Raw genomic sequence first — 12,120 nt, 5'->3', positions numbered from 1 at the left:
AGAAATATACTACTATATTTAAGACTTAGCTCGCTAGTTTTTCATTTATTTATATTTTTGGCTATTTGGTACCTATTTATTGAAATAGATTGATGGAACTCTTTCGAAAAAATACAAGTTATATGTCTTTGAATGATAAAAACAAAACAGAATAATGCTACATTGCATAATAAGATAGAAAAACAGAAAAAGCCTAGGTCAAAACATTTAGAAATATTATTGCCACTTTTAAGCGCGCTTAGAGGTAAATTCCGATTTGTTTACAGCCAATACCTCTTATTTGCACTGAGAGCTTAACTAAAAACTTAAATTGTATAAAACATGTAAGCATTTTAACACTGTATTCGGCGAAAAATGCTTCAATTATGGACTTAAAGTGATAGTTTATCCAATATATCTGCGTAACTTGCTAGTTTAGAAGATAAAAAAAAAAACGTGTCTACAGGCAAAATCGCTTATCTGCAGTACTTTTGAGAAAAGCCTATTTTAAACCTACTCGGCGCGAAGTATAGAGTAAAATAACATAGCCCAATCTCCATTAAGGGATAAATTTATCTAAATAGAAACACAGAGCGTTTTTTAGTATAACTAGCTTTTTATAGTTTTTAGAGCATTCAAACCTTTAAATGCGTTTTTCTCGAAACTACATTTCATGCAGATAAGCGATTCTGGTTGTAAGGGGACGATATAACCTTACACGAAGCTAACACGTCTAGGCGAGTCCAAAGTCCAACCCGAGTGTTATAATTAACTCAATTCGACAGACATTGTTTCACCGACATTATTAGACACCAAGGGTTAGTGGTATGGTATGTATTTAATTTTACGCGCTGAATTCACTGCCCTAGTTTCACTGAATCGGTAAATTGAAAAAAAAGAATTGCGGTTAACGATTTCGCAATAAACCAATAAATGTTGAAACGAAATAGCAAAATAATTATTGCGAAATTGTCTAAACATCCACAAATACAAAATAAGCAATCCAAAGTACACAAAATATTTAAAACGTGTAGTAAATATTTCTGATGGCAATTCTTTTCCAGGACATAAATTAGGACGTAATTTTGCTCACCATGACAATTAGACAATTGGTGTAGTACCTAGTTGAAATATTGTTTTGCTGAGCTTTCCAATTGGTACGGTGGACTTCGGACTGTGACGTCACTGCGGCCTTCTGTTGTAACGAAGCAATGTTTGTCACAATATCCTTCGGCAGTTATGATTGTCCGGTATGTTATGGATATTGTCTCGATTGTTTCGGGTACAAAGGTTACCTTGATTCAAGACTCGGTATTGAATTCACGTTTTCTTTAAAAAATAAAAATGCACATAGGCAATTTTTATCAACACCATTGGTTTATTTATGATGCGTCGATCTTTTTGTTTAAAATCGACTCTTCCGCCTGCTGCGTGCAGAAACTTTCACTCATCAGTCATTCGGACTTGCTTGTAAAAGTTATGTTCTTACTTACGTAACGTCTGTAGAAATTCAATACTTAAGGATGTTCAAAGCCGAACAAAAAGCTCGACTTAAACACGGATGTTAAAACAACAAAGTTATATTTTTGGAAAAACAGATACTTGATGTTTCCTTTCGGCATAGAGAAACAGAACCTTATTTAGAACAAATACTCATTTCATTTTAACGCGCAATTTTACTTGTACAGTCACGTCTAAAAATATGTATACAAAAACAAGGTTGCATTAATATGTAGTAATACATTGTTATCAAAAAAAATAATTATCTATTAACTGACAACCAAAAAATTGTATTCATATAAACTTTTTTCAGTATATTGTAATCACAAAATGCTTCAAAAGTTGCATACTTAATTAATTCCTTTAAATGTATCACCTCGTAGGCAAAAATAGTATAACTGAAATGAATGGGTTCCATATACAATAACCACACCAATTTGGCAAATATTTGTATACGCCGTTTTGATTCATAAATATTATCCAGATGCAACAACAAACCTTGTCTGACTGGCCATAGAATCGTAAGTTTATATTTAACTGATTTGACAATTCACGAAAACAGTGCGACTTGTCACTGCATACGTCTAATCTCAACGATTTATTTTTATATGACGCACTTGACAGTCCTTAGATTGAATTGCTTATAAAATTTTTGCTACGAGGTGGATACATTTAAAATGGAATTTATTTAAGTATGTAACTTTCTGAAGCATTTTGTGATTACATAATACTCAAACAGTTGAATGAATACAATTTTTGGTGTCAGTAATAGATACATATTTATTGAAAATGAAAATGTTTTTTTTCGGCATGGAAACATATTTTTTCAATTTTTTTTATTTATAACTTAGATTTTACTGTAAATATACGCAAATTTAAGTAAAATTATTGTTTTATTGATTCTAAAAATGTTTAATCAACCATGAATATCCCGGTAACTGTACCTACTTGAGCTAGACGTTAATAACTGTAAGGAAGTGTAATGGTTTACTTAGAAATCCCACCGAGTATGTTACTGGCCATTAGTGGCCATGCAGTTAGTAATTACTGTGTCGATAATCAACTTACACGATAGCCAAGTGAACAAGATACTTTTTGTAACTGCTTTAATGATACTGTAGCAGTAATTAGCACCTTGGAACAACCACGCTATTTATAAAACTGATTATTTTTGAGAACGTTTCATTTCACAGTTCTATGCAGGATTGTATCAATAGTTTCTCTGAACTGGATCATTGCTGAGTTCACACAAATATCTTCTGCTCTCCATTGCATTTTAACAATCAACTGTGCTGCCGCGTCTCCGCTTCCATAATTTGCGCCTGGTTAACTTAGAGCCAACCAAGGTAACATTCGTAGATAATAGTGTCTATGTGAGCCAAGGTTCTTGATCAGCCAACCGCCTCGTGTTCTAAGTCACGTAGTACCATCACAAACCAAAACAGCTTCGTTTTATAAATGTTAAAATACTTACATACTTAATAATTGGTTGTATCAGTGAACGCCCTGAAGTTTGATACACTTGCACCGAACTTTAATTACTACAGATTAGCAATCATTTCATTAGTTACTACTTACATCAGAATAAATGATCTAACAAGTCATGGTGATGAGATATCAACAATTGGCGTAAACTGTAACCAAGTACTGATAGTCGATTCCTGTGTGTCAACTAAAGTGTCAACCCAGATAACCTCACCTATTAGGCTTCGTAACTGAAACAGTCGTAAGATACAACTCTATTCATGCATCAAACATGTAACACTGTGTTATACAGAATAAGATCTATAACAGTGTCACGAAAACTGTTAATACTTATAACAGTTATAACCTCAGATGCTGTTGCTGATGCTGCTATCAGATGCTGTAAAAAAACAAAAGAGGTCAAAAACCATACAAGATAATTATTTAGGTACTGTTAAAATGTTTTACAAACAATTTTACGAATAAACTTTAATTTATCGTACAACTGATAACTGGGGTCAAATTGAAGTCATCGGTGTAGTGATAATCGAACACTTACATAAACACTGTTGTTAAAATAAGATAAGAGCTTCCTTTGTTGAAGATTGCAGGTAATAAAAGACAAATTCGAACAAACCCCATAAAGGAATAGCTCCTAATCTTCAGAACATGCAAGTTGCAATCAAGTACGTACATAAAACGGACCACTCTTCCGTAATAGTGTTCCTTTTTACTATTACATCTAGTGGTAGCAGTGATCGCGCAGGCGTAGGCGTCGTAATTTCGTTAAATTGGTGTTTTATTACACCCGGTTGTAGTAAAGATAATAGCTTCTCTGTTTGTACGGTTACTTGATCACCAGCACCACAAATGCAATTGCCTTTTAAACCAACTATATCCCAAGAAAGATTTTGATGTCACAGGTAATTAATTCTGTTGTTTAATCGCTAAGGATTATAATAAAATAATTCGCGAACCGGATCTTGCTATCATTATTTTGCAATTATGATAAGATTGTACTACAAATTCATTTTTAGGCTGGCAACTGTTATCATTAAAGATGGAATAACCTCTGTTGTAGGTTATTAACTTATAATAATTCGCAGTTCAACTTAGCTGAATGACCGAGTTCATTATCAAAAAACTTCGGTAGTTTTCCTGTTTACGAGTTCCATGATTTCCATGCTACATTGTATGGGATAGGGGCAACTAGGGCAAGACCCTTTGATTTTGATGCGTGCGCGCCGTTATACGTTGATGCGATCACGTAGGCCTACCGTGCACTTTCAACATGCGCTTAGCACGAGAGCAATAAAAAGCTTTTTAGGCACCAATGCTGACTTATGGATTAAGTCTTAATTAATTTTTAAAAATTAAAAATTTTTTGAATAAAATTGCGTAGTCATTATCGTACATATATACTGATGACGTATAAATTACTATGCGAAAATAATGTTTTGAAGGTAAACAGTTTGAATAGACAATACTTACTAGTGTTATAAAAATTAATTGATAGCCTTATTATATTATTTTTAAAAGACTACTATTGTGTGTTTTTGATTGTTTAGGTGTTGTAATACCAATGTAAGTACCTACTACGGATACCATGCAATTAAAGCAATAAAAATTTAAAACATAAATTTGAGTTGAAGAACAGACATACTGTTTTTATTTAATTACTGTGGTATTATTCATTCGTTAAAACATTGAACTCTAGAGCAAAACGAAATAATCAAACGTGCAAAATATGGATGGTACTACTGCTACTGCGCCCACAATTTTTTTTAAACCAACGAGAAATCGTCAATTATGAACTTAGCGTCTTTCACTGTTTAACCATAAATTGACGTCTTCAAACGAAAGAAACGTAAAGAAACGTTATTTTTAATATTTGCTGCCAAGGCATGAGCTGTCTGCGTGTCATTCCTGGAATACTTCCAAAATTTAAAGTTTTAATAACTCATTAAAAGTAAATTAGCCGTCTGATCACTTGTCAATATTAAAAATAACTTAACTGACGGCTTATGACTTTTCGTTTTATTGTTTTCCATTCAATTATTCACACAAAGCAGCGTTTCCACCAATAACGTGCGAGGATGTGTTGCGAGGGATGTGTTTTTCATTGACCAATAGAAACGCTTCATTTACACATCCTCGCACAGCACATCTCTGGTGGAAACAGCTGAGCGTAGCGAGCGAGGCGAGGTAAATGAAGCGTTTCTATTGGTTAATGAAAAACATATTCCTCGAACATCTTTGGTGGAATCGCTGCTCAAAGCAGGCAGAAAACAAAAACATCCATAAATTAAAGACTTAACAAATGAATATTCCCAAAATATGAAAACATATTTAATGCAACTCTAAAAATAACATATTCATGATGGCTGAACTGAAACTCAAATTGCCAATTCCACACTAGTTACGCTTCTATACCTACCAACCTACCATACCAATTATATTTAGGTACCAATTTAGTGTTACTTCCGAGGTGTTTCCTATTCTTTTAGGGACGATATTTTTAATGATATCGAATTAGACCTTAGCTTTGTGCCATATAGGTGTGTTTAAATGAGAAAATGAAATGAATTTAATGTTTAGGGGAGACGGAGGTGAGTTGTGTGTGACATCGTCGATTTTTTACTGATAGCGCATTTGTTAGTTCAAGTTCTCGAGCTAGCAAACGAGTGCTGTTGCAAGTTCTTTACTTACTTCTCTAACAGTTATAGGTTTAAAAAAATCGACAATGTCACAACTCTCCTCTGTCACAGTCACAACTCACCTCGGTCTACCCTAGTTAGATCAATTGCAAAAACAAGTTTGTGTTGTGTTCCGGGTTGCCGTACAAACTTTTGGTTATTATTATTATTCGAATGGTTACTAAGGAAGGATAGTAATTGAGCTTAATTGTACATTATTTTAATAATTGACTAATGTTGCGGTTTACTTTGTTTAAAATGTCACTGAATAAGCCTTGCTGCCCGCTACTTCGTGAGACATCACCTCAAAAAAAGGACAAATTAAGCCTGTTGCAAATTTTGCTATCTATACTTTTGGGTGTAATGTAACCGTGTTTAAACACGATAACCTTATTATCATTTGAAAACATGCTGATAAAGTAGTAGGCAAAATAAAATTATTTGCTTCACACCAGGTAGGTAGGTAAGACGAAACAAGATGGCCGCTTTGCGATCAGTCGATATGGCGAAGGACACAATTTAAATACTTGTAGTTGTGCCATGTTTGTTCAGGTTGACTTTACGAAGTAACAATAAAAGTATCCTGTTCTAAAATGAGGATGATTTCTGTTCTACTTGCAAAAATAATAATTGAGATGCACCAAAAAAAATAACCTATAGTTTTTATTTTATTTTCGAAAGAATAGGATATTTTAAGATACATTTTCATCGATTTTGAATTTGGATAAGTTTTAAATTTTTTATATTTTTTTACGAAATACGCTGGATGACGTCACAGTAAGACAGCCACGTTCCATTGCCTAGAATAATTCAGGTCGTACATAACATAATCTGTGGCATTACAATGTGACAGACAATAAGTAATACAAAATACAAGCACGGTTTAGGGTCCTAACCTAAATGAACCATGACAAATAGTTTATTTATTTCTCTTCTTTTAGCTTCGATTATTCCTGTTTGTTTAATGGTGTGATAGTAAATAGATATTTTTTATTAAATTTTGATATTTAAATTATTTTATATTTATTTACTTGTAACGTCGTAATTTAATAATTTAATTTGTAAAAATACCGACATTGGAAATACTCGTATACATTCGGACTTTACGAGAAATGACAACTGTTTAAAGCCGGGTGCGCATCATGTGATTAAAGTTCTATCTTTGTCACTCTTTGCTATTATAAGCAGGACAGCAACATTTCAAACTGTCAATTTGCTTAAGAGTGTAGACCTGCTTTATAACTGCCTTTGTGACGGTACACACACTGCAGGGGTCAAATGAAGGTCATTACTTAAATTTGTTTATTTTATTCAGTTTATCATATTTATGGAATCTGATTTCTGAAAACGCGTCACAAAGCCTATTAACGGTTTTCGATTTATTATACGTTGTCAAAAATTGGGACATCGCAATGAGGGCTATCGCGAATGAATTCGCCGCTAGAGGCGCTAGTGTAGCGTGAGGTCTCCGAAATGTCAAATCTCATAGTTTTTGGGTGAGCTACGCGGGTTATTTATAATTAGAATAATTTTGTGAATATTTTGCAATATCTGAAATTAATTATGGCAAATATGCGTTACGGGGCAATGAATGTCTGTGTTTTGAGACAGTTTTGTCTTTCGGAAACTTTTGTCCTCCTTTTTTTCCGAACAAAACGGGACTAAGCAACACTGTGGTTCCTCGATATTTTTATGGTACGGTTTTAAGGTGTATTAAATATGATTTTAATCTAAACTTTGTTTTAACGCCTGTAATAACAGACTGAAAGCCACACTTAAAACCTCACGCAACAGTGCGCCATCTAGTGAGACAAAAAACGATAGCCCTCATTGGGAAATAATTAATTTGAAGTTAACGTACTTGTTACTTTTTGTAATATCGTGATCGTGACAAATGATGTTGTACAGTTACGTAATGTCATTAAACAATGTTTATCTTAAAATCAATGATGTCTGATATTGCATAACATCAGCTGATAACTCGTAACTCCATCTTTATCATTTCATTTATCAAAATTTAATTTAATTAAAAAAAGTGCCCGATGTCATATTCCCGTCTTGAACCCCGTTTCGAATTTGGAAGCTGCAGGGCTACTACGAAACTCGAAGTTCGTATCGTACCATCCCTCTCGCTCTCGTGTTAAATAGGATAAGTGTAAGAGGGACCGCACGACACAAACTTCGAGTTTCGAGTTTCGTAGTAGCCCTGCTGGCCAGTAGCCCAGTGGCAGTAGCAAGCATTGAGCCGTTCCGTTACATCGGACTCAATTCGCAATAATCCTTCGCAAGGTTTACCTATTTCCTGACTACCTAGTTCTACCACCCCTGTGGGTCCTGCCGGGGCGGAGAGGGTGGCATGGGTTCTGGGCAAGCCCGTGTTGCCATAAAGTCGTCTGTCCCAGGCCTATAGTAGCATCCGCGGAGAGGTCACTTCGCCCGCCTGCCTCAGGTGGGAAACAACACGGAGAGTGGCAGTTACCGGTTATAAGTTCGCACAAATAGGCGTAAGTGCCAACGCCAGGGGTCACTCTCGACAGTAGGAGGATCCATCGCAGGTCCACTGATCAGTTACCGCCTGCTTTAAGTTGGGCAGCCCCCGACCACTAACGTACTGATCCGCCTCAACGTTATTAGTTCTATCACAGGTTCTATTGAAAAGGAAATTTATTAAATTGAAGCTCAAATTGTGCATTAGAACTATTAATACGTTGCACTGATTAAACGTATAAATGTATGCCACATAACGTGGCTACTTCGCGGTCGCATTTTATACGCATTCTGTTCAACTTCATAGTTTGTAATGTTTTGTATTTTGTAGTATTCCTTCTTTGACTTTTTAATAAACACGTTTTTAATTCCACTGCGTTTGTAACTATGTACGTACGGAGAAGGTGCTTACGGGGAATATGCTTGCATCTATTTTTTGTTCAGTTGGGATAAAAGTGTGCGAACGAAATATATCTAAGATATAAAGAAGTTGTAAAACGTGTTTTTAGGCAAGGACGATGGTCATACTCGCACAGTCTAATGTAAATACTGTCAAAACGGATACCTACAATTTCTATGTATGTATACTTCTATCAATTTCGTAGAAACTTCCAGAACGGTCTAAAGTCCACTGTTTGATATGGTCTCAAATTGACTTAATTCTTGTGAATCGAGCGTTATTTCCATTAACGCGTGTGTCAACAATGACTCAAAGAATATTGAAGTTTACATTTATTTATCAGCCATTCAATGGAGTACTTGGATTATCCATAACAATTAACGATGATATTATATGAATGATATTAATCGTGATGGCCTGGTGCGACGAAAACAAAGGTCGTACGACAGAGATTCTGCAGCATTGAGTTGAATTCAAAGAGACAAACATTTCTTAGTAAAATCGATATGATTTGAGACGCATAAAGCTCAACAGTGTTTCAAAGTGGGCGTAACAGATCAATAAATATGGAATACATACCTAATGAATTATTTATTATACCTACCAGGTGCTTGAAACCGATTGTTTTCAAGTTTTATCAAATGCAGTGCGAAAAACAACTGATAGTAATTCAACTGCGCAGTTGGGAATATAAGTAAGTATAAATAGTAAGACATATTATACCACCTGTGGATTTATGTCAGGGTTATCACAAGCCGAAGGACCCCCTGTGATGCCTTATTTAAAATAATAGTAAACAGTAAAGATATTGGATTAAATCGCATAAAAGAGATGAAAAACAAGTATTCTTACATCAAATCAAAGTCTCATAAACATTACTAAAGAAGTGTGCTCTTTCTGAGGTTGATTCTAAAGACAGGAACAGAATGCTTTTAATTACAACGCCTGTGGGTTGAACAACGTGGCTTGGTTCTTGTTGCAGCTTAAGTAATTGAAATGTCAATTTAACTGAGCACTAAAATGTTTGAACTAATCGTTGTGTTCATTAGTATGTAGGGCGTAGTTAATATTAAATGAAAGTTTAATGAGGGCTTGATAAACCGTTTATATTGTGTTTGAATAATATAATAATAACTGAGACATTCCATATTAAACACCTGTGTTTTGTAAATCTCTTGCTAATTATGTCATCTACGTAGGTTCCTCAGCCAAAACTTTGTGAAGCTCTTATATTTTTCGAGTATGTCAGAAACATAATTATTTTGTTAAATTTTGCATGCCAAACTCGGCAGCACCCAGTGATAATCAAAAGCAAATGTTTATTGATAGATATGGAAATACTAGGAATAATACCAGGAATCAGATCAAACACATTTCTTAGGAACGCTGTTTATTCAATGACAATCTGTCATAGACAATAAGAACACATCAGCTCCTTCACCCTTAGTTGGGGAACCTAAAATAAAGACATATAACAAAATTAAACAATGAATTATTATCAAACATAAATAACAGCTAGGTATCAAAAGTAGGACCATCATATTTTGTAATTGACATTTCTTTTCGGTCTTAGGACTCTGTCACAGGGAACCTCAACAGGCGCAACTGTCGATTGTTCTGCTGACTCTACCTGTTGTGCTACTGGCTCTACTGACTCTACCTGCTCCACCCCCTCAACCGCATCTTGCCAGTCATCTCCTAACCCTTCGTCATCCACCAGTTGAAAAGGTGTCGACAAGACAGACTGCGAGGATGCCTGTGATCTTAGCGCACGACGCTCCGTGCCACGCACATCAGAAACGTCGTCGTTAGATACGTAACGCATCAGCTGGTCAATATGTCGTTTACAAATAACATTATCTTCTTCTAATTGTATTAAAAACATCCGATTCCCAATATTTTTAGTAATAGTCCCCTTTTTCCAAATTGGTTTTCTATCCACATAGCACCTACACCAAACTAGCTCGCCTATGTTGAATAACCTTTTCGCTTCAGTTACAAGGTTGGGCACCTCATGCTTCGACGGCACTAACAAGTCTAGCCTACCACGCAAATCACGCCCCATCATTAACTTAGCCGGGGAAGCTCCCGTGGCGCAATGAGTAGTATTACGGTAGTCAAATAAATATTCCTGAAGCTTCTCATTAATTTTGTATTTACAAGAATAAGAGCTTAAAATTGCCTTCAACATTCTCTTACACGTACGGACGCTGTTCTCCGCCTGCCCGTTACTGCATGGATGATAGATCGGAGACGTCAGGTACGCGATGCCATTAGTTTTGCAAAACTCGAGAAATTCATTGGACGCGATTTTTGCATCATTGTCGGATACAATAGTTTCGGGAAGGCCGAATCGAGAGAATAAAAATTTGAGCTTTAATATAAGCTGCTTCGTCGTTGTTCCACAACACATATCGAAACACTCTAGCCATTTGCTGAAAGCGTCGACCACCACAAGGTATGTATTCTGAGACACCGACATGTAGTCCAGATGTATACGCACCCAAGGCGCGGGGGCCGCGGCCAGGGCTGCGGCGGCGCGCGCGGCGGCGCCGGGCGCAGCGTCGCGCACACGCGGCACGCGCCCACCGTCTGCTCGATGTCGCGGTCGACGCCCGGCCACCACACCCGTGATCGTGCAACACTCTTTGTTCGGACTATGCCCTGATGAGTTCGATGTAACTCCTGCAGTATGTCCTTCCTGTGCACTGTGGGAATCACGACCCTGTGACCTCGTAGAAGACAACCATCTTCTACCTCCAGGTCTGTTTTACACTGGAAATAAGGTAAAACATTTTTACATACTATTTTTCGCGGCCAACCATGATTGACATATTTGATTACGGTTCTAAGAACACCGTCGCTCGCAGTCGCTTGTCGTATGTCTCTGTATGTAACGGGTAGTCCTTCCAACTGGAGCGAATTTAAAGCCGGAGCCCAATGTTCAACATCTTCGTGATGTTCCGACTCACGCTGATCCAACGGATTCCTTGAAAAGAAATCTGCGACTGGATTTTCTTTGCCCGAAGTATACTGTATTTTAAAATTATATGCAGAAAGAAAAACTGCATATCTAACCAACCGCGATGCAGTCGTAACAGAAATACCGCCCTTTTTACCAAATATTGCCAACAACGGTTTATGATCGGTTTTTAAAATAAAAGGATCACGTCGGCCATACAAATATTGGTGGAAGCGTTTAACACCGAAGACAATAGCCGTGGCTTCCTTTTGTAATTGGCTATAATTACGTTCGCTCTGCAACAGTGACCGGGAACCGAAAGCCAGCGGACGCTCTCGCCCAGCGGCGTCAACGGTGGCCAGCACGGCGCCCAGGCCGGCCGGGCCCGCGTCCACGGTCAGCACCAGCTGCGCCGCCGGGTCGAAGTGCGCGAGCACGCGCGAGCTGCTGAGCTCGCGTTTCATTCCATCGAAGGCCGCCTGCTGCCGTTCCGTCCACTCCCACCGCGCACCCTCACGCAATAGCTCGTGGAGTGGAGCTAGGATAGACGACGCGTTGGGAACAAAATTGCGATAGTAATTTGCCATACCCAAGAAGCGTTTTAAATCAGTTATGTTAGTGGGCTTGGGTAC

The sequence above is a fragment of the Choristoneura fumiferana genome, chromosome 24 (genome assembly GCF_025370935.1).
Source record: "Choristoneura fumiferana chromosome 24, NRCan_CFum_1, whole genome shotgun sequence".
Classification (NCBI taxonomy): domain Eukaryota; kingdom Metazoa; phylum Arthropoda; class Insecta; order Lepidoptera; family Tortricidae; genus Choristoneura; species Choristoneura fumiferana.
Note: the sequence above shows the minus strand (reverse complement) of the source record.